This window comes from Carcharodon carcharias, chromosome 11 (assembly GCF_017639515.1).
Source record: "Carcharodon carcharias isolate sCarCar2 chromosome 11, sCarCar2.pri, whole genome shotgun sequence".
NCBI classification, from domain to species: Eukaryota; Metazoa; Chordata; class Chondrichthyes; order Lamniformes; family Lamnidae; genus Carcharodon; species Carcharodon carcharias.
The window spans coordinates 21,116,751-21,143,652 of record NC_054477.1 but is presented as its reverse complement, the minus strand read 5'-3'; the positions used below and the strand labels follow the sequence as shown (position 1 = coordinate 21,143,652).

General features: G+C 46.9%; 1 protein-coding gene across 3 annotated transcripts in view; it reads right to left on the bottom strand.

The window, feature by feature from the left end:
• Positions 1 to 11,521, bottom strand: part of LOC121284250 (interleukin-13 receptor subunit alpha-2-like) — a 58,752-nt gene extending 47,231 nt beyond the window's left edge. For 2 of the 3 annotated variants that reach the window (XM_041199574.1, XM_041199576.1), the window contains exon 1: positions 11,185 to 11,520. The gene's annotated coding sequence lies outside the window, so the exon portion shown is untranslated. Of the gene's footprint in view, positions 1 to 11,184 lie in introns of all 3 variants that reach the window. The other variant, XM_041199575.1, reaches the window with a different exon arrangement.
• Positions 11,522 to 26,902: the final 15,381 nt, after the last annotated feature.

Below are 26,902 nucleotides of genomic sequence, written 5' to 3'. Positions count from 1 at the left end.
CTTATGCTCCACTTGAGCCTCGTCCCATCTTTCCTCGTCTAAATCTACCATTGTAACTCTCTATTCCCTTCTCCCCCAAGATGCTTATCTAGCTTCCCCTTAAATGCATCTATCGTATTTATTACCCTATTATATGCAACATGAGCCAAAATTTTCCATTTGGCGTGCTGACGCAGGCAGAGCAGGTGCTGACGCGGGCGGCTGTGGACCCGATCGTCCCCCCGCAATCGGGGCTGCGCTGCCATTTTGCGTGGGCGGGCCAATTAAGGCCCACCCAGCACATATCCGACTCCCATGGAGAGCGGGAGTCTGACGCTTGCGGGGGGCGTGTACAGACCGCTGGGTCCAATGGCGACCCGGCAGTCTGTTTGAGAAAAGGCCTGGCCAGCCGCCTTTAGGCTGTTCACTATGGCCAGCTGCAGGTGGCACCACAGGGGGTCTGCACAGCAGGCCGATGTTGAGGGAAGGCCAGAGGAGGAGGGCAGGCTGCAGGTTGTGGGCCAGGAGCAGGGCAGGCTGCAGGGTAGGCCAGTGGGGAGGAGGGGGGTGCGGGGGGCAATGTGCCTCTCGATTTTCTGATGATTGCCTTGCTGCCCTCCTTGAGGAGGTGGCAGCACGGCGGGAGGTGTTGGTCCCCCAGGATGGGGAGGAGGAGGCCCCCCCACATGATGAAGCGTGCCTGGGAGGAGGTGGCGGAGGTGGTGAGCTCCCGCGATGTGGTGCGGCGCATCTGGATCCAGTGCCGCAAGCGCTTCAACGATTTGTTGTGCTCTGGAAGGGTGAGTACCATGTTGGTGTTGGGCATTTAACCCAGCAGGTAGCCTTACCCCCTGAGACCCCCCCGCACCCCCCCCCACCCCACCCCACAAGTCTTACTGACGTGACTGTATTGAATCATGTTGGGCATTTCTCATACGCTGGGTGGGTGAGCAGATAGTGCCCATGCCTACATCAGCCTGAGTGGTTCATGAGGAGATGAGTTCTCCCCTGCACCATGTGTTGCTCTTAGTTGCACATGACTAATCTGGGGACAACCTGCAGGAAAAGCAGCTAGGTGCATACTCAGAACTCCAACACATGTCCTATTCATGGTGATGAGATCATGGAAGGGGAGCCTCAAGGCCTCGTAGCCAAGAGCCATCTGGTACCCTCGACGCCGCACCTAGTTGAGCCTCCTTGCCATGGGAGCTAAGACCATGTGTTTCTGAAAGTGACCGATGCAGAATGTGTCCAAGGTGGCAGTTGGGGTGGTTGGAAGCAGTCATACTATATTTTTGTGATCGATCAGCAATAGCGTGGAGAGAATACGCTGGAGGCCTCAGATGGGCCACTGTGGTTGGGGTGCGGCGTGTGTTTGCAGAGTCCATGTGCGTTTAGCCCCAATGAATGGTCTTGTTTGTTCTGCAGGAGAAAAATGCGCACAATGCTTATGAGCGTTTGCGCATTGGAGTCAGCCAGGCCCAGGTGGTGATATTGAGCCATTCTTGAAAGGTGCCATGCACCCAGGTCAACTGGTGTTGGTGAGACTGGGGTGGAGCGGCCAGGTATTTGATGCCCACAGTCATATCCGCTCTGTCTTCCCACCATCCAAAGCACTGATGATTGTTGGAATCGTTAATGTAGCAACATTGCTCAGTCACAGACTGATAGAGTCAGAGGTATGGGTCATAGACAAAGGTCCCTCGGCCCTTCAAAGATGCGCATGTCCAGCACCTTCCAAAGTCGCCTTATCCCATTTCCCACCACTATCCCCATGGCCTTGTCTGCCATGGCATCGCAACTGTATATCCAAATACTTATTACATGTTAGGAGGGATTCTGCATCCACCACCCTTTCAGCCAGTGCGTCTCATATAACTGTGTGCAAGGGTTCCTCATCACCTCACCTGTCAACCTCATGCCCCTTACCTTAAATAAATGCCACCAGGTTGGTTATCCCTCCACCAAAGGGAAAAAGTTGCTTTCTGTCCACCTATCTATGCCCCTCATAATGTTATGAAGCTCAATAATGTCACGCCTCAATCTCCTGTGCTCCATGGTAAATATCCTCAGTCTATGCTATGTGTCCTCATAACTCCAACTCTCCAGCCCAGCATGCATCCTGGTCAGCGACCTCTGCACCCTCTCCACTCCAATCACATCCCTCCCATGAAGCACTGATCACCACTAAATGCAGAAGTGTAGTTGTGGCCACGGCAGCATTTTCTGCACTTGCAACATGACTTCCCTGTTCCTACATTCTATTCCTCAGCTAATAAAGGCAAGTTACCTTCTTAAACACCTTATGTACCTGTCCCGCTACCTTAATGGGCCTGTCGACATGTCCAGCAAGGTCCCTCTGATCCTTCTTACTTTCCACGGTCCTACCATTCCTCGTGTTTTCCCATAGCTTGTTTCTTCTGCCCAAGTGCATCACCTCACACTTATCCACATAACATTCCATTTGGCATTCCTTAGGCCATCTGACCAGGCCGTCTGTACCTGCCTGTAATGTTTGGGCCTTCTCCTGACTATTTGCCACCCCACCAATGTTCATCTCCTTAGGTTCTGGAAGGTTGAGTACATAATGAGCCAGGGGGAAAGGGATGAAGTGTGTCACTGTGTGGACGCTAACCGATCCACTGTCCTTGTTGTTATTTTCAGCATCATCAGAGGCTGCTGACCAGGCTCCATTACAGATGCCCCCTCTCACACCTGAGGGCCCTGAACTGTCACCTGCATCACACCATTTCAACGAGGCAGGCACCAGCACAGATATTAGCATATCGGTGGGTATTGCAACATCGGCTAGTGTCCTGGGGCACAGTGGAGAGGGCACTTCACAATCGCTGGAGGAGATGGAAGAGACAGAGAGTGTCGATGGCGCCAGCAGCCGGAGGGCTGCAGGGGACCAGGCACATGCTGAGTTGGTGCCTGATGATGAGCCTCTGGAGTCGTCCGTGACAGCAGCTGCAGGAAAAGTGGCTGGGTATGCGGGAGCATCTGGGGGTGTTGCATGAGACCATGCTTCGCTTGGTGTCCATGGTGGAGGAGCCTACGCGGAGCATGAGTGATGCCATGAGCCTCATGTCAGAGCGTCATGCTTCCTCCATGGAGAGAGCGGCCACTCTCCTGGAGAGGGGCTTCCAGGAGAACAACCAGCTTCTCCTGGGAATATGCTCGGACCTGCAAACCCTCACAGTGCCAGCGGTCACAGGTGGTCATTGCCAATGTAGGAGATGGTCTAGGCGCCAAATTTCCCTGCTCGATGCCCATCCAACTATGGTGAGCAGGGAGGTCCAAAGCGACCTCACGTCGGTGCAGCAGCTGCCTGTTGTCACTGGGGGCTCCTCTCAGGGCACTACGGATGAGGGCAGCAGCTCCTCCGCCCCTCTGCCAGTGACTGTTGCGTCCATTGAGGCTGCGACGACTGGGGAGATGCCAGCTGTGAAACCAGCCACTCCCTCCCAGGAGGGGCCAGCACAGGCTCCACAGGCCAGAGGATGCCCGCCAAGGTCACTGAGGCCAGCAGGACAGCAGAGTCAGCAGGCCTGTCAGAAGCTACTCTGAGCAATGGGGCGGCACCAAGACGTAGCACCCGTAAACGTAAGCATAAGGCACCTTAGGCACACCACGAGTTTCTCACTGGTGATTTTGTTTTGGCCCTAGATTAGGGAATTATTATTTCTTGTTGTTGTAAAAATGTTTTGGTTTCATTTTGTTGGACAGTATCATGGATAAAATTAAATCCAGATGTGTTACCATGGCTGAGGGTTGCTCCTTTGTGCTGCATTTGTGTGTTTTACAGACATGTCATTGAGTGTTTGAGTGGACATTAAGGTTTATGTCCAAAGTCTTTAGTTGCAGCTGTTGACCTGGCAGATTTAGGGTTTAAGTGCTGTGTATGAAAGCACCAGGCAAGCCTGGTCCTCCTGATCCATTTGTGTGGAGCTAGCTGAAGGTTCTTTGGATTAAAGTCTCTCGGGTGTCCCTGCCTCCTTGGTGTAGTCCCGGGTCAGCATTCAGTCCCTCAGCATTCCCCTGTGCCTCCTCATCCTCCGAATCACTGCTGGACTCATCGTGTGCAACTGCATCCACTGTATCAACGTCTTCGTCATCCACTGCGTCCCCTCTTTCCAGCACAAGATTGTGCAGAGCGCAGCATGCAACCACTATCACCGAGACACAATCCCCCCAGTGGTGGAGTGCGCCCCCTGAGTGGTGCAGGCATCGGAAATGCATCTTGAGAAGACCGATGGCTCACTCCACCATTGCCCATTTGGAGGCGTGGCTCCTATTGTGCCGCTGCTCAGCTTCTGTTCTTGGATGGCAGAGAGGTGTCATGAGCCACCTTCTGAGGGGATAGCCCTTGTCACCCAGCAGCCATCCATCCAGCCGAGCCGGAGCACTGAAGAGCCCCAGCACCTGGGAGTGTCTGAGGATGTAGAAGCCTTGGGAGTTGACTGGGTACCTTGCACAGACTTGTAGAATCAGCATTCTGTGATCACACACTATCTGCACGTTCACGGAGTGGAAGCCCTTCCTATTGACGAAGGCACCGGGCTCACCTGCTGGCGCCTTGATGGTCACATGTGTGCAGTCTATTACACCCTGGACGCGGGGGAAGCCAGCAATGGCCGCGAAGCCTCTGGCTCACTGTGTCTGACTTGCCTGGTCCCAACGGAAGTGGATGAAGGTCAATGCACATCTGAACAGAGCTGTAACCTGCTTGATACAAGTGTGGACAGCTGATTGGCAGACACCACGAAGATCACCCACCGAGCCCTGGAAGGAACCAGAGGCATAGAAGTGGAAAGCAAATGTGGCCTTCAGAGCCGCTGGCATGGGGTGTTCACCCACACAGTTAGGAGAGATCTCAGGGCCAATCATCTGACCGATATAGTTAACTGTTTCCCTTGACAGCTGGAGCCTCCTTCGGCATTGCACCTTAGTCATATTGAGGTAGCTGCTTTGCCGCCTGTATACTCTGGCAGCAGGATAGTGGCATCTTCTGCGGCCCCTTCCACCTTGGACTACCTCTTGGCCCTGCGCCCCTTGTGCCTGTGCCTGTCCTCCCAAAGGCGGCTCCCCTGGAGACTGATTGTTCACTCCTGGCCTCCTCCCCCCTTCTAGCCCTCCCTTCGTCCTCAGAGGAGCTGCCTCCAGTGGACATGTCAGAACCCACACCCAGGCTAAAGGGAGGCCCCAGGAAAGCTGCAAGCCCGATAAAGGTTACTGACTGCAAACTGCTGAACTGAAGGCTAAAAGTACACAGAAAGATGCTGGAATTCACTCTGAACTGCTACAGATCACACAGGCAAGTATAAAAAACTTTCTGCAATAAAAACTTCACAGACCAGATTGACACCCCCACTGAGCCCTCTTATCCCACCCGTGGATGAGTTTTATTAAAAAGTTGCTTACCCGCCTGCTCGTTGTGCCCGTGCGCCGAGCTGAGGATCACACGGGCGCCTGAAAATCGGCTTTGATTGCCGAGTTAAGGGCCTTAACCAGCCTGTTAATTAACGGCGGGCGCATGTCGCAGTTCATCGGGTCCCCGCCCAACTAAATATCGCGATGGCGTGCGGTGACAGCAAGTAATTAGCAAAAGAGCCAAAAGTGATGTGAGAAAAAACTTCTTCACACAGCAAGAGCTCAGGGCCGGCCCCCGCACGTCACCCTGAAAATTCTGCCTATGGACATAAAATTGGCCGAGTGACAGGAAACAGAGAATAATCGTTAATGGTTGTCCCTCAAACTGGAAGAAGATTTGTAGTGGAGTTCCCCAGGGAGTTGCTTCTCTTGATATGTCTTAGTGACCTAGACCTTGATGTACAGGGAACAATTTCAAAATTTGCAAATGATACAAAACTGGGAAACATTGTAAACTACGAGGAGGATGGCGTAGAACTTCAAAGGGACACAGACAAGTTTGTGGAATGGGTGGAGAAGTGACAGATGAAGTTCAATGTGGAGAAATGTAAGGTGATACATTTTGGTAGGAAGAACATGGAGAGACAATATAAATGAAAGGGTACTACTCTACAGTGGGTGCAGGAGCTGAGGGACCTGGATGTATATGTGCGTGTCATTGAAGGTGGCAGGACAAGTTGAGAGAGTGGTTAATAAAGCATACAGAATCCTGGGCTTTATTTGTAAGAGCATAGAGTACAGGAGCAAGGAGGTTATGTTGAACTTGTGTAAGACACTAATCAGACTTCAGCTGGAGTATTGTGTACAGTTCTGGGCACCGCACTATAGGAAGGAAATGAACACATTGGCGAGAGTGCAAAAGAGATTTACGAGAATGGTTCCAGGGATAAGAAACTTCAGTTATAAAGATAAATTGGAGAAGTTAGGACTCTTCAATGGGAATAGAGGTATTCAAAATCATAAGTGGCCTGGACAGGGTATATAGGGGGAAACTGTTTCCATGCTTGAAAGGATCAAGAACAAGACAGCAAATAATTGGCAAAAGAGCCAAAAGTGATGTGAGAAAAAAAACATTTTCACACAGCAAGTGGTTAGGGCCTGGAATGCACTGCCTGGGAGTAGGGTGAAGGCAGTTTCAATCGAGGCATTCAAGAGGGGGACCTAGGTGATTATTTGAAAATAAATAATCTGCAGAGTTACGGGGAGATGGCAGGAGCATGAAACTAAGTTAAATGCTCATTTGGCGAGGCAGTGTAGACACAATGGGCTGAACGGCCTCCTTCTTGAAGGGTTCTCAAAATTCCCACATTTTTCATATCAACAACAAGGATATGACTTTTGGACTCTTAAACTGCTGAATTAAGTGTAAAACCCTGCAACCAGGAGGCTGGGCCCATGAAGGCCTGGGGCTGCACATGCCTGGGCTTATTGAGTGCAGTCTGGATTGTTTTGCTTGAAACCAGACAACAAGAGGAGACAGAATACGCATTCTTCCCTTTAATACAACCAACCCAGAGAAAGACTTCACCTCACACGAAACTGAAGCCCATCAAAATCTTGCATAAATAATCAAAGGCACAATCAATTCAATTATGCAAACCCATCAATACTCCACACATACAATGGCTTTCAGTTCAAAACTAGTTACTAGGCTAGGAAGACAATGATAAACATCGTGCGAGCTCATTAAAAACAAAGACACAACAATCACCTAAGGAAGCCCACCAAAGTCAGACAAAGAACTAACCTTGATTTGGATTCCGATAAGAAATTAGAAAGACAGTATAACTGGGCAGTCAGTTACGAAGGAGAGAGAGGGAGAAACCTGCTAGCAGGCAGTGAGCAACTGGGAGCGGTTGAAACAGAGTTTAAGCAAGAAGACTGGAGGTTTTTCAGGCTTGCAGGTGACATCACAGCAAGGGGCACGGGGTGGCAGGCTCAACCACAGCCCTCCACGAAGATCAACCACCCACAACCGCACCCTCCACCCTTCGCAGGTTGCACAGACCAGGACCACGTGGCGATGGCAGGCCCCAGAGGACACAAAGAGCGTACCCCAAAACTGCAACCGGCTTACCTTGCTGGATTTCAAAATGTCAAGGAACCCTTGTTGGTGAGCATGATCCCTGACCTCTCCTAGTTCAATTTAGTTAGGTTTTGGGGGTGGGACAAGCGTAAGGGGATTAGTAGCGTGACTTTTCCCTCGTTATGCCGTGTGTTCCCCATTCTTAACTAAGTGTACTTTGTAGGTCTGTATATCCTCAGTGTAATCCTAATGTTATAAGTTCATTTGTGACTTCAATAAACTCAGCTTTTCTTGCACCAAAACCAGTTGTCTGCTGCACTTTATCACAACCCTCAAATAAGTCCAAGGTCTAGAACCCAGGGAGTGGGAGCGATTCGAACCGCTCAGAAGTCAGAGATGAAACTGACACACACTACCACCCCTTACATTCTGCGCTGTAACAATTGTGTGATTCTGTGATTCGCTTAACTGCCCACTGTGGCAAATAGCTCCACATTCCTGGGTAAAGAAGATTCTTCTGAATTCCCTACTGGGTTTCTTCTATTGGTGGTCTCTAGTGTGTAACGATAACTCAACAAGAGTCAATGCTTTCAGGAACAAAGGAATGAAGTTACCGAAAGAAGCCCCGGAGGATTAAAAGACAATTTGAAAAAGTTTTCAATTTTCAGTTTATACTGCGTCACAAACTGATTGGAAGCGAAAGAAAAATGGAAGTGACTCAAATGATTTCTGCCTCTTCCAGGAATTTAAGAAAGCTTGAAACCTCCCCGCAAGCCCCACTCCATGGAGCAAAAATATTCCAACTCAAACACACAACGATCCCTTACTCTTCGAAAATTTTAAATTATCTTCAAAACTTCTAGACACAACGTCAGTTCACCTGGGATTTTCAAAGTCTTCAGATGAGGCAGCAACATATTTTTAAAGGAGGTTGTTATTTCGGAATCACTTTCAGGAAAAAAGACATATCACCAAAGAGTCAACCATAATGCTCCCTAGATGCCTTGGTTTGCAAATGTGACAAAAATAAATGGTTTCCGAATCAAACACTGAGTGAACACTAAAGCCGTCAATGAGAGTTTCACCATCTCTTCAACACAGTGTTGTGATGCATTAAAGATGAACGCTGTTTTCCAACTAATGTGGGGGAGGGGCCAGGAGAATGAAGGAATGTGCCTCCCTCAACCAGGGCCAGGGAGAGAAATCATCAGCCCTGGTGCTTCTCCTGTTTCCAGGCCCCTTATCACCTCAGTTAATCCCTCACCAATATGGAATCTGGCACACTTTGTGTCAGAAGTGTGCGCACGTGTCGCGGATTACATTGCGGTACTTTAAAGGGTCTTGCAGCACCCAAAAATCCAATTTCACCCCCAACATCTGGTCCTTTCTGATTGTGAATCTTGCAAGTGCAAATTGGGTGTCAGAATTTCCTACATAACAACGTTGACTACGGAAGTACCTCACAGAAGCTGAGAGAAGCACTTTTGTGAGGTTGTGAATGGCACTCTGCAAACCAATTGGCAGGCAAAGTGGAACCTGGGCCAAACCATGAAGGAGGAGATCAGGGAGGGCCACACCATTGAACGAGGTGGTCGGGAGGGACACACCATTGATGAGGAGGTTGGGAAGTGCCACACTATTGAGGGAGGTGGTCAGGTAGGGGTACACATTGAAGGAAGAGGTTGGGAAAGGAGGGTCACACCGTTGAGGGAGGAGGTCAGGAAAGGCCTTATGGAGGTAAACTTAATGTAGAGGCACTAGGCACTTTATTTTACCTTGCATTCCAGCCTTCAGCCAGGTTTGAAGGGCGGAGAAAACACCCATTGTCACAGTGCCCAACAAAAACAGGAAAGTACACGAGGTAAGCAAGAAAAGAGGAACAAGCTGTTCTGACAGTGTCCAAAGCAGTTAATCTGATGAGTAGAGAATTCCAATTGACAGGTTGGTCAGTCAATGAGCCCCAGCCACCCTAGGGCATGGGGCCTGGTGTGTTGCACCTTGTGCACCCCTTTCCTGGGCTCTGCCTTCAACCATTGTTCTAGGTCCTTTATTTGTCTCTATATTGCTCCATCCCAAGCTCAAGCAATGATGATGCTTCTGCCTCTAGTTTTGCAGAATCTGAAGGCTGCCCTTCTTGAAACAGGAACCACCTTCTCAAAAGAAGTTTTTTCTTTCATATTTACAAAGCAATACCACAACAGTATGAATCACATTGAAATATCCATTGTTGCTACAACTGTTGGATCAGAAATGATGCCTGGTTCACATTCTTGAAACAAATAAATTCTCACTTGATGCCTTGGTTTGCCAATGCAACATCTCAGGTAGAGCTGAGTCACACAGAGTAGGAATGTCTTACATTCAGTCCCTGTTCTACGCTGTATATGGAAATTCCAGATTTCCAGAGCATAAAGCCTAGGTGACTGAAGGAACAGCTGCCAATGATGGAGCAAAGACAGAGGAAGGACTACAAGAGGTCTGAATCAGAGGAAGGTGTGGAAGTAAATAAACTGTGCACTATGTAGTTACAAAGTACCCTTATATTCTCTCTCTTTTATGTTTTCACTCCAGATCCAACAGTATAACTGTTATATTTAATTTGCACTGGACTTATAATTCCCTTCTAACTATCTTATCCCATTATTTTATGTTGCCAGTTAATAAGCTGAAATACAATAGCGATCCTTCTAGTCGTTTAGTTAGCATTGTAATTCATTGCTCTTTCTAATAGACACTAAGTTGCCAAGTCCCTTCTGATTCTGTTCTGACCTGTGTAGGCAAACACCTCAAATCGGAACTGCAATAGAGGCAGAAGAAGGAAGAAAAGATGAATCAGCCTGGATTCTCAGCCATTGATGAGTGGTGGACAGGATTGGCCTTAGTGTATTGGTCCTAAGTTAGCCAGTACCTGGACAGCCTGTGGTTATTGATGAGCAGACATGGTACCTTAGAGGAGGTATGGGCTTAGGAGGACGATGCCCATTAGATAACACTCCAGCAATGCATTGAGGAGAGAATTTCAGGAGACAAAATGTCCATGGATTAGAAATTCAACACAAGGAATTGGGCATCAGCACAAAACAGGCACTGTTGCATATACAATCAATTATATTTCCTGTTCAATATTTCTAAGATGGTGAACTACCCCTTTAAACCAAACCAGCTCACTCACTTTCTGCCTTGCTACCCTAAATATTGACAGGTACAATGAGGTCGGATCACACAATTATCACTCATTTTCCTGTGGGGGAATCTAGAAGTAGAGGACTCAGTTTAAAAATGAGGGAACTCCCATTTTATGAAGGGAATGAGGAATTTCTTCTCTCAGAAGGTCCTTAGCCTTTGGAATTCTCTTCCACAGAGAGCATCGGAGGCTGGGTTACTGAATACATCCAAGGCTGAGTTAGACAGATTTTTGATTGACAAAGGAGTTAACGGTTTTGGGGGGTGGGCAGGAAAGTGGAGTTAAGGCTACAATCATCATCCATGACCTTCTGAATGGCAGACCAGGCTTGATGGGCAATAAGGCTTATCCATTTCTTATGCTCTTATTCTAGGAAACCCAACTAAAATTGTCCAGCACTGTGTATTCATACAATGCCTGGAGAAAATGAAAGAGAAGCTTCAAAACAGTTAAATTTGTGCCAAACTTGCTATTAAAATTAAATTCATCTAAATTTGAGCTAATCCAGTAAACAGATTGAAGGCAATGATTACTAAAAGTTTGTACTAGGAAAAGGTCTTACCCGTGTCAGTTGAAATGGCCAATTAAAGTCTCACTGCTGGAATCAGAACCAAAGCGTTTGTACGAGGAGATAGAAGGAAAATTTCCCTTTCCTTCCCAAGATCGACTTCAGGAACAAGCCAGATGCTTCTTTGTCAGAGTAACACCAAACATGTTTTTCTCCAGGTGTATTCTGGTCACTGTGCAGTCCAGTGTGAGAGCAGCAATTGAAGAGGGAAGTGCCTCTCCGTCTGCTTCTCACTGCTGAGGTCACTAACAAAACTTCCTGTTCATCTGATTTACTGTAATCTCTGAAACCACAGTGAGGCATCAGACAAACCGATTCTCATCCAAACTTTGTTATGTCAGCTTATAACAAAACTGTGCTGAAGGAGTTAGATGCAGCAGGCGCATGGCAACACCATTTTTGTGAATTAGAATGAGTCACATTCTAAGACAAACTTGCACCATCCTGACTTGAAACTCTCATTTGCCGTTCTTTTATTAACGCTGTCAAATTCCTGGAACTCTCTCCTGAACAACACTGTGGGAACACTTATGTGAGCAGTTTGAAACGATGGCTTACCACCAACTTTTCAAAAGCAATTAAAGTCCACTTCGCAAAAGTATGTAAAAAAGATTGTAAATTTAACCCTGCTAGGCCATTAATTCTGATTCCTTCTCAAGACTCATTAATACTGGAATTGATGGCTTATATGTGAGCTGTGTCAGTTTATTTTTATTCGTTCCTGGAATGTGAGCATTGCTGCCAAGGTTAGCATTAAGGCCCATCTCTAATTAATATTGAAAAGGTGTTGATTAACCACCCTCTTGAACTGCTGCAGTAATGTGGTGTAGGTGCTGTTAGGGAGGGAGTTCCAGGTTTTTGACCCAACATTTGTGAAGGAACTTCTGTTCTAGATCCAAGTCAGGCAGGTGTGTGACTTAGAGAGGAACTTAAAGGCCACGGTGCTCTCATACATCTGCTGCCCTTGCCCTTTTAGGTGGTAGTGGTTGTGTGTTCAAAAGGTGCTGTCGAAGGAGGATTGATGGATAAGGTGCCAAACAAATGGGTTGTTCTGTCTTGAATGGTTTGGGGGTGCTGCTGCTGCTTAATTGCTTTGACCCAGTCAAGTGGAGAGTATTCTGTTATATGTCTCATGCCTTATAAATGGTGGACAGGCTTTGGAGAGTCAGGAGGTGAGTTACTCGCTGCAGAATTTCCAGCCTCACTTATTCTTGTTTTTATATGCCACAGTATTTATTTGGCTGGTCTAGTTCAGTTTAAGTGAGTTGTTACTGTTTCTCAAAACTGTCCTGTGCATTATACCTTGTGGTAAATCGTGTGACAGTCCCACTCTGCTGTTATCGCTTACAATAGCCTCTCCCAATGTTCAACAAATGTTGTTACCACATTACTTTTAATTGCACTAGTATTGCTTTGACTGCAAATAGAGATTTTTATAAATACATATCTCCCAGAACTATATGTTTTGTTTAAATTGAAAGGACATTGAGTTATTTGGACACTTTCTTGGAACTGACCATTTTTTTAAAGGTTATAAGTTTAATTTGGGCTGTCGGCAAATTGCTTTTTCCAAGAAGACACGCAACTTCAGCTAAGTGACCAGCTAGGCATCTGAGGGCATAAGAATTATTTGTTTATTTGAACCTTAATTGCTGGAGAGAAAAAAAAACCTGCTGTTTTCAGGCTGCGAGGCCCTGATGAGTTTCTGCTTTGAACTCATGTTTTCGACTTAGCTTTGGGAATAAACTGAACAGGAGAAGATTACCTAACTTGCTCTCTCCCTGCCTCAGTGTAGTTATTAGTCCAGCTGGAAATCCTCATCTTAGTATAATTTGTCTATATTTGGAAACCTGAGATGCTGAGACAAGAGAGAGATGCCAAGGACATTGACCATTGACCTAAAGCTCCTTTGGAAAGGACTTCCAGACAACAACAGTGACCAGCGATCTGTCTTCACACACAGGAACACCAGATTGACAGCGTCAATCCTTCAAACTTTATCCTGAAAGAAAAAAAATCTTTTTTATTTCTGTTGGACTGTTGTAAAGAACACATCTTTTATTTTCTGTTGGACTGTGAATTAGGATTACAATGGTTGAAAGACATGTCCACTGGAACAGGATGAGAGATACAAACAACGTTGCAGTCCTGGAACAGAGTGTGCCATGAAAGACAGTGCTGGACCAAGGGAGCTGCCTGACAATAGCACTTTAATTGGTTCCTGAGCAGGTGACCAAGGTTTTGTGTGAAGGGCAGGGCAGCAAAAAGCTCCTGTCCTGCAAGGAGAAAACATCTGGAATTGTTTTTTTTTTCCCATAGCTCTATAACCTGCTCTCTTTTTGGTGAAACCCCTGTAATAAGGAATAAGGGAAAAACAGTATTAGAGATTTTAAAAAACAAGTTCTCAGCCAGTGAACTAAATACTGAAAATGCTGGAAGACCACCTCGTGATGTCAAATAGAGCTGAAAGGAATTTGGAAGACATCGATAAAAATCAACCCATCGAATCCTGTACTCTTGATTGGTGCTATTGAACTGTTTTATCCCACAATTAAAATCCATGTTTTGTGTGTCTAATGAGTCTTGTGTGCATGTGTGGACAGGGATTTAAGAAGGGGGTAGAGTTTAAGTTATAGTGTCAGAAGTTAGCAGTTCATATTTCTTTCTTTTGCCACTGGTTAAAGACGATTTGTTCAATAAACAGTTATTTACTTATGAAGTTTACAAACCTAGTGCTCGTTTTCTGTTAACCTGAATTAAACAGTTAGGTAGAATTGGGGCAATCTGGTGGTTTGGTCAAACTTTTCACATTTCGGGGAACAGTGGGGTTTAATATTACAGCGCACTATCCCCAGTGGGTTGTGACAATCCTTTTTCATCAAGTTTTCCTATTGGCCAGAAGGTGTTTTTTCCCTTAAACGCCAACCTCTGCAGAGCTCTTGGGCAGGATTTTCTGCTTGGCGTGTGGGTGCATGTCCGACATGCCCAAGCATGAAATAGAGTGCGATGATGTCAGGTGAGCTTCCCAATGTCATCGCGCACTCATAAACAAAGCAAACATAAATGAACAGTCAGTACCATGGCTGGCATCTCCCTAGTCACTGCAGCCTTATCAGATGCAGCGGTCACTGGCAGAGGGGCAGAGGAGCTGCTGCCATCATCCAGAACACCCTGAGAGGAGCCCGCAGAGATAACAGACAGCTCATGCACCAATGCGAGGTTGCTGTGGACCTCCCCGCTCATCATATTGATGGATGGGCACCTAGCTGGGATCCTGGGTGCCTCATCCATCTTCCACACTGGCACTGACCACCTGAGGTCATTGCCTGTGTGAGGGCTTGCAGGTCCATGCGCAACCATGGAAACCCCTGATTCTGTCCCTGGAGCTGTCTCTCCATGAGAGTCGCCACTCTCTCAATGGAGGAGGCAGTGTGCTTGGCCATGAAGGTCAACGCAGTGTTCACGCTCTGCATGGACTGCTCCATAACGGAGACCATGGCAAACATGGATTTCCATCAGATTCTCCCCCACATCTCGCTGGATATCCAGCATCTGCTGCCTAATGGACGTCACCAGAGTCTCATCATCTGCCTTCAACGGAGCATCGTCCTGGTCCCCAGCAGTCCTCTGACTGTCTGTGCCCTGGGCACCCTTTGCCTCTGTCTGCACCTCAAGCGAGTATGAAGTACCCTCACCAATGTGCACCGAGATACTAGCTGCCGATCTAATGCCCACCGAGGTGTTGGTATCTGTGCTGTTGCCTGCTTCAGGGAATGGGTGTAATGCAGGTGCAACAGAAGCTTGGTGGTCCTCCAGCATCAGGGGTGCCCCTTCTGGGTCTACAGAGCGACCACCTGCTGACAAATCTAAGGGAAAGCAAGGACATGTCATTAGTTAAAGTCATCATACTGTCACTGTCATGCCAGGCACCCTGGTGAGACCATGGAGATCTGGATCATGGTGCCATCATCTTTCAAGGATCAATGGGGACTCCAGGTTCGAGGTTCACATCAATAAAGATATTACACAAGAATGGTTGCACAATCCAAAAGTCTCACCTCTGTGTACAGCACTCTTACCTACATCTGGCACCCCCACCTCTCTACGCCCAGTTGCACGTGGAGCATGCCGGCTCTCAAGCTCCAGGGCGCCTCTCTTGAACTGGGAGAGCAGCAGGAGGCCGGGCTTCTCTCTGCCTGTACATGGCCTTTCTGCCTGGTTATGGCTTGTCTTCTACTGAAAGAACAGAGGAGCCTAGATTCATCCACTCTCTACCTACAACGCCCTTGCGGCCTGGCCAACCTCAGTTGAGAGCACATTCGAATTGTGGCCCTCGAGCCGAGGGCACTCAGTCTAAGCAGCCAGGATTCACCCTCTTGGCCAGCTCCGGCGTCACTGACAGTTGGCACTCAGGCTCTAGCAACCAAGGTCTCACTGGGGGTACAGCCAGACCTTACCACTTCTGCACATTGACCCATGACAACATGATATTCACCCTTCCTGAACTCCCCTCACCACGTCATGGCTGCTCACCAGTGCTGCCACCTCCTCCCATGCCCTTTTGGAGAGGTGCAGTGGCCTCCTCCTCCCATCTCTGGGGGTCAAGGGCGTCCCTCCTGGCAGCCGCTTCCTCAGGAGAATGTCGGAAAAGCCCATCTGACCTGCCCTCCCGCCTGCTGTGGCCAGCCACACTCGATTCTGTAATTTTGGTTTGGGAGTGCAGAGGAGGCGTGCTTCCGGGGGCTGCCTGGGCCATTTTTAAACTGGCTGCCGGGTCACCATTGGACCTGGCGGCTGACGGGCCCCAAATCCCACTTGGCCCTTCCCGGTCAGCGCTGAGCCGTGATTTCACGCTGGGCAGGCAGAGGTCCATTTCCCGGCCGCTCCCATGTCGACCAACGAGCCTTCCCAGCAACCTCAAAACCCTGCCCCCTATTTGTTTTGTCCTTTATGTGTGTGTGTGTGTGTGTGCGTGTGTCTGTGTGTGTGTTGGGATTTAAAGGAGTATATAGATACACTTCCAGGTTACAAACTGCATGTTAAGCAGCTTTTGCAACTTGCTTTCAAAAATAAGCTTTGTTTCATAATAGGTCAATCATTCTTGGCACTTGGCACGTCATAACGTTCAAGGCTATGGGCCAAGTGCTGGTAAGTGGGATTAGGTAGGTAGGTCAGGTGTTTCTCATGTGTCGGTGCAGACTCGATGGGCCGAAGGTCCTCTTCTGCACTGTGTGATTCTGTGATTCTCAGCTTATTGAAAGAAGCCTGGTTAAAGTTCCTTTTAGTCTGGGCCCAATAACAGTGAAAGGAAACAATTACCCAGCTGGGTAAGCGACTTAAACATTTACACTGATGACATATCTCACAGAGGAGGGCCCCGGGGGAACAGCGCATTCCTACCTTCTCAATCATAACAAGATAGGAATATGTTTAATGACATATATTGACGTTCGGAAAAGGATGAGAAACCTCTTCTGTTGTGAAACTGAGCTTCAGTCTTGTGGTTTATGATGTCCTGCTCTGAGCACAGAAAACAGCAGTATGAAGCTTACAAATTCAGCCCAGAGGATGCCCCAGCTGCTGACCTGAATTCCTGCCTATCGTGAGACTGCAGGTTTCAAATTTGATTATTTTAAAAACAGTGGAACAGGTGAATGCCAGTGGTTCACAGCAGGTCCATTAACTGGAAAAACATGGCTAGATTTCCCCCTCGAGCACCAAAGGAAATTGCTCTTGACATTGTAACTGTATCGGTTACAATTTCTGCTAAAATTTGCCAGCCAAATCACAAATGAAACATCTTCCATGGAACTGTGCAATCGGGCAGCATATTAGATGTTCATCATTTTTTCCTTGCAATGAAAAGTTTCATTGACGCGTTTGAGAGTGGTAACTTGGAGCATTTATATTAGTGCAGCAGTAAATAGGTTGTCACAAGAAATAAGCATTTGTAATGAGTGCCTATTCCTGCACCTATGAGTAACCTGATTTTAAATCACCAAACAAGACTTGAAAAGCTATATTGAACCATTTTTTTAAAAATTCATTCATGGGATGTGAGCTGGATTGGCCGGGCCAGCATTTATTGCCCATCCCTAATTGCCCTTGGGAAGGTGGTGGTGAGCTGCCTTCTTGAACTGTTGCAGTCCATGTGGTGTAGATACACCCACAGTGCTGTTAGGGAGGGAGCTCCAGGATTTTGAACCAGCGACAGTGAAGGAACGGTGATATAGTTCCAAGTCAGGATGGTGAGTGACTTGGAGGGGAACTTCCAGGTGGTGGTGTTCCCATCTATCTGCTGCCCTTGTTCTTCAAGGTGGTAGTGGTTGTGGGTTTGGACAGTGCTGTTGAAGGAGTCTTGGTGAATTCCTGCAGTGCATCTTGTGGATGGTACACACTGCTGCTACTGTGCATTGGTGGTGAAGGGAGTGAATGTTTGTGGATGTGCTGTCAATCAAGTGGGCTGCTTTGTCTTGGATGGTGTCCAGCTTCTTGAGTGTTGTGGGAGCTGCACCCATCCAGGTAAGAGGGGAATATTCCATCACATTCCTGACTTCTGCCTTGTAGATGGTGGAAAGGCTTTGGGGAGTCAGGAGGTGAGTTACTTGTTGCACGATTCCTAGCCTCTGACCTGCTCTTGTAGCTACAGTATTTATATGCGCAGTCCAGTTCAGTTTCTGGTCAATAGTAACCCCCAGGATATTGATAGTGGGGGTTTCAGTGATAGTGATGCCATTGAACATCAGGACACAATGGTTAGATTCTGTCTTGTTGGAGATGGTCATTGCCTGGCACTTGCTTGGCACAAATGTTACTTATCACTTGTCAGCCCAAGCCTGGATGTTGTCCAGGCCTTGCGGCATTTGGACATGGACTGCTTCAGTATCTGAGGAGTCGCAAATGGTGCTGAACATTGTGCAATTATCAGTGAACATCCCCACTTCTGACCTTATGATGGAAGGAAGGTCATTAATGAAGCAGCTAAAGATGGTTGGGCCAAGGACACTACCCTGAGAAACTCCAGTGATGTTCTGGAGCTGAGGTGACTGACCTCCAACAACCTTTGTGCTAAGTATGATTCCAACCAGCAGAGAGTTTTCCCCCTAATTCCCATTGACTCCAGTTTTGTGAGGGCTCCTTGATGCCACACTCTGTCAAATGCTGCCTTGATGTCAAGGGCAGTCACTCTCACCTCACCCTGGGAGGTCAGCTCTTTAGTCCATGTTTGAACCAAGGCTGTAATGAGGTTAGGAGCTGAGTGGCCCTGGCAGAACACAATCTGGGCATCAGTAAGCAGGTTATTGCTAAGCAAGTGCTGCTTGTTAGCACTGTTGATGACCCCTTCCATTACTTTACTGATGGTCGAGAGTAGACTGGTGGGACAGTAATTGGCCAGGTTGGATTTGACCTGCTTTTTGTGTACAGGACATACCTGGGCAATTTTCCACATAGCCAGGTTGATGCCAGTGTTGTAGCTGTACTGGAACAGCTTGGCTAAGGGTGCGGCAAGTTCTGGAGCACAAGTCTTCAGTACTATTGCCTGAATATTGTCAGGGCCCAGAGCCTTTGGAGTATCCAGTGCCTTCAGCCATTTCTTGATATCACATGGAGTGAATCGATTTGGCTGAAGACTGGCATCTGTGATGCTGGGGACCTCCGGAGGAGGCCGAGATGGATCATCCACTTGGCACTTCTGGCTGCAGATTGTAGCAAATGCTTCAGCCTTGTCTTTTGCACTGATGTGCTCGGCTCCTTCGTCATTGAGGATGGGGATATTTGTGGAGCTTCCTCCTCTAGTGAGATGTTTAATTGTCACCACCATTCACGACTGGATGTGGCAGGGCTGCAGAGCTTAGATCTGATCTGTTGGTTGTGGGATCACCTAGCTCTGTCTATTCACTTGCTGCATCTGCTGTTTAGCATGCAAGTAGTCCTGTATTATAGCTTCACCAGGTTGACACCTCATTTTTAGGTATGCCTGGTGTTGCTCCTGGCATGCCCTCCTGCACTCTTCATTGAATCATGGTTTGTTGGTAATGGTAGAATGAAGGATATGCCAGGCCATGAAGTTACAGATTGTGTTCGAGTACAATTCTGCTGCTGCTGATGGCCCACAGTGCCTCATGGATGCTCAGTCTTGAGTTGCTAGATCTGTTGAAATTTATCCCATTTAGCACTTATCTTCAATGTGAAGGCAGGACTTTGTCTCCACAATGACTGTGTGGTGGTCACTCCTACCAATACCGTCATGGGCAGATGCATCCACGGCAGGCAGTTTTCATGAGGATGAGTCAAGTATGTTTTTCCCTCTCGTTGGTTCCCTCATCACCTGCCGCAGACCCAGTCTAGCAGCTCGGTCAGTTGTTGTGCTACCGAGCCACTCTTGATGATGGACAATGAAGTCCCCCACCCAGAGTACATTCTGCACCCTTGACACTCTCAATGCTTCTTCCAAGTGGTGTTCAACATGGAGGAATACTTCTCTGGTCTCATTAGTGTACATCAGTCAGTTTCTCACCAAATTAAATGATTTTTAACATGTATAAATATTTCAAAAGATGCTGATTTGTGCCTGTGTGGCTACGAAAACATGCACAATTTGAAGAGCCTTCTCCTGTGGCCACAAATCGGCTACTGATCAGGGGATTGTGCCATCAGAGTTCTGATGAAAGGCCGTGTTATAGATTTTATATCTCAGATCTATGCAGCGATGGCACCTAACAAGTTTTTTTTGCAGTGAGTCATGAAGTCATTGAATTTTGTATCGCTAGGGGAGGTGGTGGCACAATGGTATTGTCATTGGTCTAGTATTCCAGAGACCCAGGGTAATGCTCTGGGGACCCAGATTTGAATCCCACCATGGCAGATGGTTAATTTGAATTCAGTGAAAATCTGGAATTAAAAGTCTGGTGATGATCACAAAACCATTGCTTTTTGTTGAGAAAACCCATCTGGGTCTCTAATGTCCTTTAGGGAAGGAAATCTGTGATCCATGTGACTCCAGACCCACAGCAATGTGGTTGACTCTTAAATGACAATCAGGGATGGGTGATAAATGGTGGCCCAGCATCGATGCCCACATCCCATGAATGAATAATAAAAAAATTAATAGTCTGTGGAGATAGTAACATTTAAGGTACAGGGTGTTCCAACTCTTATTACATTGCTTCCTCCATAATAACAAGGGTGGGATCCTCTGCAATCAGATCAGGATCAGTGAATCACTCTTCTGGAAGCAGTCTGCCAGCCAACAAGTGTCACAAGGATCAAAGGGACAAGAAACAGTTAAGTTAAAGAAAGAACTGCAGGGGGCAGACTTCAAATAAAGAGGGCCATTGGGGGGAAAAGGTACCCGCTTTGGAGCAGTGGTGTTCTGCTTGACAAGGCCATAGATCCAAAAGTGTGCTTGTAAGCTATTGTGCTCAGCAATCCAGGGAGAAGGAATCTCAGGAGGTGAGATGAAATCCTGGGCCACTGTTAAAGCTGTCCAAGTGGGAGCGACTTTTGAAGAGAATTCCAAGGAGAGATTTTTGAAGGTGAAGCAGGGAATACTTCATAACACAGAGTTTGACTTAGTGTTTACTGACATCTGGGTGGGTTCTTAAGAAATCCATGGACTCTGTCTTGGTTGCATTTGTCATTTACTCTGTAGTTTTGTGTGTCTGACCACAGTTCGTCTGTTCAGTTTGTCTGTTGATTCACATGTACTCATACTTACCCTGGGTGTTAGAATATAAGATAGATATTGTTTTCCAAATCCCATGGAATCTTGATGCTTTATTCTAAAATAGGTGTCTTGAATCTCAATCTTTATCTACTTTAAACAAAATATTATTGGTCCCTAACTAGATCTCCCCCTGCATCTCATGGTCTGGCCAAGGATCATAGCAAATGTATTAAAATGTCTACTCCATGCTTCAGCTCACTTTTCTGAGTCCAAACCCAGGCTTAACTAATCAAGCACAGTAAGTATCAATTATAAGCAGACTCACATAATTAAACACAGGACAACTGAACAGTGTAGGCCACAGACCTGAAGTGTTAACTCTGTTCCTCTCTGCTCAGAGACTGACTGACCTGCTGAGTATTTCCAGCATGTCCTATTATTATTTCATATTTCCTGCATATTTGGCTTCTGTATGAAGCGGAACTGTAATGAAAAGGTGGTGCTAAGTCATCATAGTGCACATAATCATATTTAATTGATGGCTAACATCAAGATAACATGAGTGAATATTGCACGCTATGTGGCTGCTTGATATTTCACTCGGACACCAGGTAGCTGGGAGTCCTCCAGGCCTTCATGACCGATGGCCAAGCAGTTTGAGGCTCAGTGTGTCTCCAGCATCACCTCTGCAGCTGTCAGCACGGAGATGGCTGGAGGATCACCTCTGGTTCTCTGCCTCTCCCTGGCATTCTGTGCTTTTTTTCTGCAAGGAGGGAAAGAAGAGATGAATTAGTGAAAGAACTGTAAGGTGGATGGATGGGCAGCATTTGTGGAGAGTCACTGGGAAGGATTTGCTGTAACGTTTGGATTAGAGCAACATTGAGGGTCAGTGGTGCATGGTCGATTGGGGATGTGAGGAGGAACCTAGTCAGAGATGGAAGGTAAGTTGCTCTGAGGTGCAATGTGCAGGCTTCAGAAGGGGTGTTGGAGTTAGATGCACAAGAACACAGGAGATAGGAGCAGGGGTTGACCATCCAGCCCATCAAGCCTACTACTCCATTCAATACGGTCATGGCTGATCTGGGGCTTCAAATCCACTTCCCTGCCCATCCCCCATATTCCTTAATTCCCTGAGAGACCAAAAACCTATCCATCACAGCCTTAAATGTATTCAATGATGGAGCATCCATCAAAGGCAGAGAATTCCAAAAATTCACAACACTTTGAGTGAAATAATTATCCCCATTACCCACCCCCCTACCCCCTGCCCCATCTCAGTCCTAACAGCTGAAGTAGCATGAGTAGGCCACTTGGCCCCTCGAGCCTGCTCCATCATTCAATAAGATCATGGCTGATCTGATTGTAACCTCAACCCCACATTCTTGCCTACCCTCGATAACCTTTCATCCCTTCTTAATCAATAATCTATCTAGCTCTGCCTTTAAAAAATTCAAAGACTCTGCTTCCACCGCCTTTTGAGGAAGAGAGTTCCAAAGGCTTACAACATTCTGAGAGAAAAAAATTCTCCTAATCTCTGTCTTAAATGAATCACCCTGTATTTTTAAACAATGAGTGCTAGCTCTTGATTTTCCCAAGAGAAGAAACATCCTCTTCACATCAGCCCTGTCAAGACCCATCAGGATCTTAATTGTTTCAATTGGGCTGAATTATCCCCCCGTCGGGGGCAAAGTTGAAGGGCGAGCATGCACAGGCACGCTTCCAATTGGCGCCCCCAATCGGGGGCGCAGCGCCATTTTACATGGGAAGGGGGAATCCCAAAATCGAGAGTGCAGTCTTTTGAGCATGTGCACGAAAGAGTGCGTTCACTTCCCTGAGGCTAAGTGAAGCCTCAGGGATATCGCCTCTAAATGTTAAAAGCCTAAAAATAGAAAAATAAAATTTCCCTAACATGTCCCCAAATGTCACATGAGTTGGGACATGTCCATAATTTTGACAAAAACATTATTAAAATTTTTCAAGACCTACACGAAACCTCATCCCGTCCGTGGATGAGGTTTCATGCCTTTTCTAATTCACGCCGGGGCTCCTGGCCTGCCTTAAGGTTGGACGGACAGGTCCTTTAATTACTTGATTGACTCTGTCAATGGCCTCAATTGGCCATTGACAGGTCGCCGGGTGCGCAGCTGATTTCGCTGCACCCCTGCCTACCTGAAAATTTAAATGGGGCGCAGTGACAGTGGGAGTTCTGCCCGATGTCACCGTGCGTCATTTTACACATCGGTGAGTGGGCCCCGCCCATGATTGCTGACACATAAAATCTGCCCAATTAAGTCACCTCTTACTCTTCTAAATTCCAGTGGATACAAGCCTGACCTGTCCAGTCTATCCTCACCCACCCCTTCCTGGTTTTAATTTAGTAAACATTCTCTGAGCTGCTTCTGACACATTAACATCTTTCTTTAAATAAGGACACCAGTACCGTACACAATACTCCAGATGTGGTCACCAATGCCCTGTACAACTGAAGCATAATCTCCCTGCTTTTGTAATCAATTCCCTTCACAATAAATGATAACATTCTATTAGCTTTCCCAATTACCTGCTGTACCTGCATACTAATTTTTGTGTTTCATGCACTGGGACACCCAGATTCCTCTGAATCTCAGAGTTCCTCAATCTCTCACCATTTGGATAATAACCTTTTTTATTCTTCCTGCCAAAAAGAACAATTTCACATATGCCCACATTATATTCCATTTGCCAGATCTTTGTCCATTTATTTAACCAATCTATGTTACTTTGTAGCCTCCTTATGTCCTCTTCACAATTTATTTTCCTATCTATCTTTGTGTCATCAGCAAATTTAGCAACCATTCCTTTGGTCCCTTCATCCATGTCATTTATATAAATTGTAAAAGGTCAAGGCCCCAGCACTGATCCCTGTGGCACACCACTCGTCACATCCTGCCAATTAGAAAAATACCCCTTTATGCCAACTTTCTGCTTCCTGTTAGCTAACGAATCTTTTATCCACGCCAATATGTCACCCCTATACCCGAGCTTTTATTTTCTGCAATAATCTTTGATGTGGCACTTTATCAAATGCCTTCTGGAAATCTAAGTACAGTACACCCGCCGGTTCCCCTTTATCCACAGCACATGTGACTCCTACAAAGAACTCCAATAAATTGGTTAAACATGATTTCCATTTTACGAAACCACGTTGACTCTGCCTGATTGCCTTGAATTTTTCTAAGTGCCCTGCTATAACATCTTTAATAATAGCTCCTAACATTTTCCCTATGACGGATGTTAGGCTAACTGGCCTCTAGTTTCCTACTTTCTGTCTCCCTCCCTATTTTAAATAAAGGAGATACATTTGCTATTTTCCAATCTAATTGAACCTTCCCCGAATTTATGGAATTTTGAAAAATTAAAACCAGTGCATCAACTATCTCACTGGCCACTTCCTTCAAGACCTTGGGGTGAAGCCCATCCGGACCTGCTGCTCACCTCCTCACTCACCTCCTCACTCTTCCTGCTCACCTCTTCACTTCCACGGGGTCTTGTGGCAGAATTCTTCCTCCCGTTGGTCAGGAGCAGGATCTTGCTGCGGGCCCTTACAGACAGCAGCATTACCTCTAGGGAGGCCTGAGTAAAGAACGGTACTGCCTTGTTGTGAGTCCACTGCTGCAGCTTCTTGCTCTGTTTAAAGTGGGCATGAATTGCCCACCTAAGGCAGTCAATTGGTACACTCTTTCAACTCTCATCCTGCCAGGCTCCCTTTGATTGGTTGAGCTGAAACAGACTGACAGGGGTTTTCATCACAGCCACTCACTCTAATTGGTCGGGAAACCCGCAAGTCAGACTCAAATGCAACAGCTGCATTAAAAATCTGCAAGGACAATGCTGACACTTCATGCCGTGGTGACTGTCCACTTTAATTGCATCAAAATAACTGGCCATAATGGTCAATAAATGTTATTGCAGCACCTCAATTGTCACTGGCATTGTTTGTAAAGGAAGGTGGGAAGTTCTGACAAAGGGCCACTGACCTGAAATATTAACTCTGTTTCTCCCTCCACAGGTTCTGCTGGACCTGCTGAGATTTCCAGCAACTTCAGTTTTTATTTCAGAAAGTGCTTTTATATAGTGTTATGTCATTTTTCCAAGGGTCCGTCCCAATTTTCTCAATATCCTCCCTCCTTTTCTCTATTCATTGTGAAGCCTTGGTGATCCCAATCTCTCTCGCAGCTTCCCTTGCCCCTCCCTTTGAATTCATTGTCTTCCTGTCCTCCTGGAACACCTCCCTCCATATAAACTCTCCAACCCATTTTCACAAAAACACACGTGAACTTGCCATCCCCTGTAACCTCCCTTACTATCTTTCCTCAACAATGTTTCTTGGAGAAAATGCCCACCAAAGTCATTCATGAGCTCATTCAAATTCCCCAACTGCCTCAGCAATCATTTTTTCTGGGCCTTCTGTTGTTTCGTTAGTCGCATTTGTGGCCTAGTAGTATGGATCAATCTTTCGTTTGTAGCACAGAAGTAGACCATTCAGCCCATCTTGCCCTTGCTGTCTGTGGAACATTTCAGGTTGTTGATCTATTCTTAATCATAACTGTGGAGATCCTTGGTCAACTTTGAGATGAAAGATCAATTATTCCAAAGACACTATCGTGTGCTGTTAATCAATCAAGTTGCTGTGGGTCTGGAGTCACTTGTTTGCCAGACCAAGTAAGGGCAGCTTTTCCTGAAGGATACTACTGAACTAGATGGGTTTTTTGCAACAGTCCAATAGTTTCAAGGTCACTATTACTGATAATAGATTTTTATTACAGACTTATTTTTTAATTAGCTAAATTTACTGCTAATATTATGACTCAACGACCCAAAACATTGGGTGAAATCTTGTGGAGGCAATGGGGGTCTCTTTTCCAGAAGGTCTGCCTCACCTTGTGCTACACAGGCACTTAACAGGTGAGAGACCGGCCTTCCCCAGGATCAAGGACCCTGGGGGCCGGATATCCTGCCCTCCAAGAGCTGCCAGCCAATCAGAGGCTGGCAGCTCTTCTGTACTCAACAAGCACTGCCAGCGAGGCTGTGGCTGTTGCCAGTACAACATCTGCCCAAGGCCCTAGATTCAGGAAGGACCGAGGCGGGTAGGTGTTGTGGGGGAGGGGTTGGAGGGGGCCTCAGCAGCAAGGGTGGTGGCTGTCAATGAGCTCCGTCCCATTTCCCAATGCCATGTTCCTTGATCGGGCACTGCATGTCTTTGAACGAGTGCCCCCCCACACCCCCCACCCCACCTTGAGAGCCCAGCAGTAAAAGCGCCAGGGTTTACCTTGTCATGCACCCTGCCTGCTGCTGGGTTAATAACAGTGGCAGTGGGATGAGCCCCTTAAAGTGGGCATTAATTGCCCACCTAAGGGACTCAATTGGTGGTGGAACGGGAAAGCCATCCATGGCCTTACCCACCACGGACTTAATCGTGGCATAGGCAGAGTGACACACTCAGCACCCTCTCACCTGGTTAAATGCCCCCCCTGCCACCAAACCTGCCATGGGGATGGCACAAGACTAGCCCGTTCACTCTTGTTTGGCTCTCACATGTTGCTAGGTCTGCTGAGTGTTTTCAACATTCTCCATCTTTCTTTCAGTTACTTTTATGGTCAGTTGTTAGTCTCCTTTGTTCACAGAAATAATTAGAATCTTCCCTTTGTGAATAAACTTGTGAACTCTTCCACCCACAGTCTTGTTCTACTTTAGTCTCTTCTCGAACTTAATTCCTCTTCGGTACAAGCGGAGTTTCTCAATTCAACCACACTAAAATGGCAGCAATCAGGAATCCCCCTCTTCTCTCTTCACAAATGGCTGCTGAACAATCTCTTTTAGCAAGGTCACAAGATAAAATGACAGATGCCGAATGGTACTTCACATGTCTTGGTTCATCGAGAAACACCCCAATGTCTCCCAAGCTGTTATTAATTTAATCCATGGTTTTTACCTCCACTCCAGGGGTCCATTCCAAGTTCTAATCAGTCTTTGCATAAAGAAATCTTCAGTGACGGCTGATCAGGC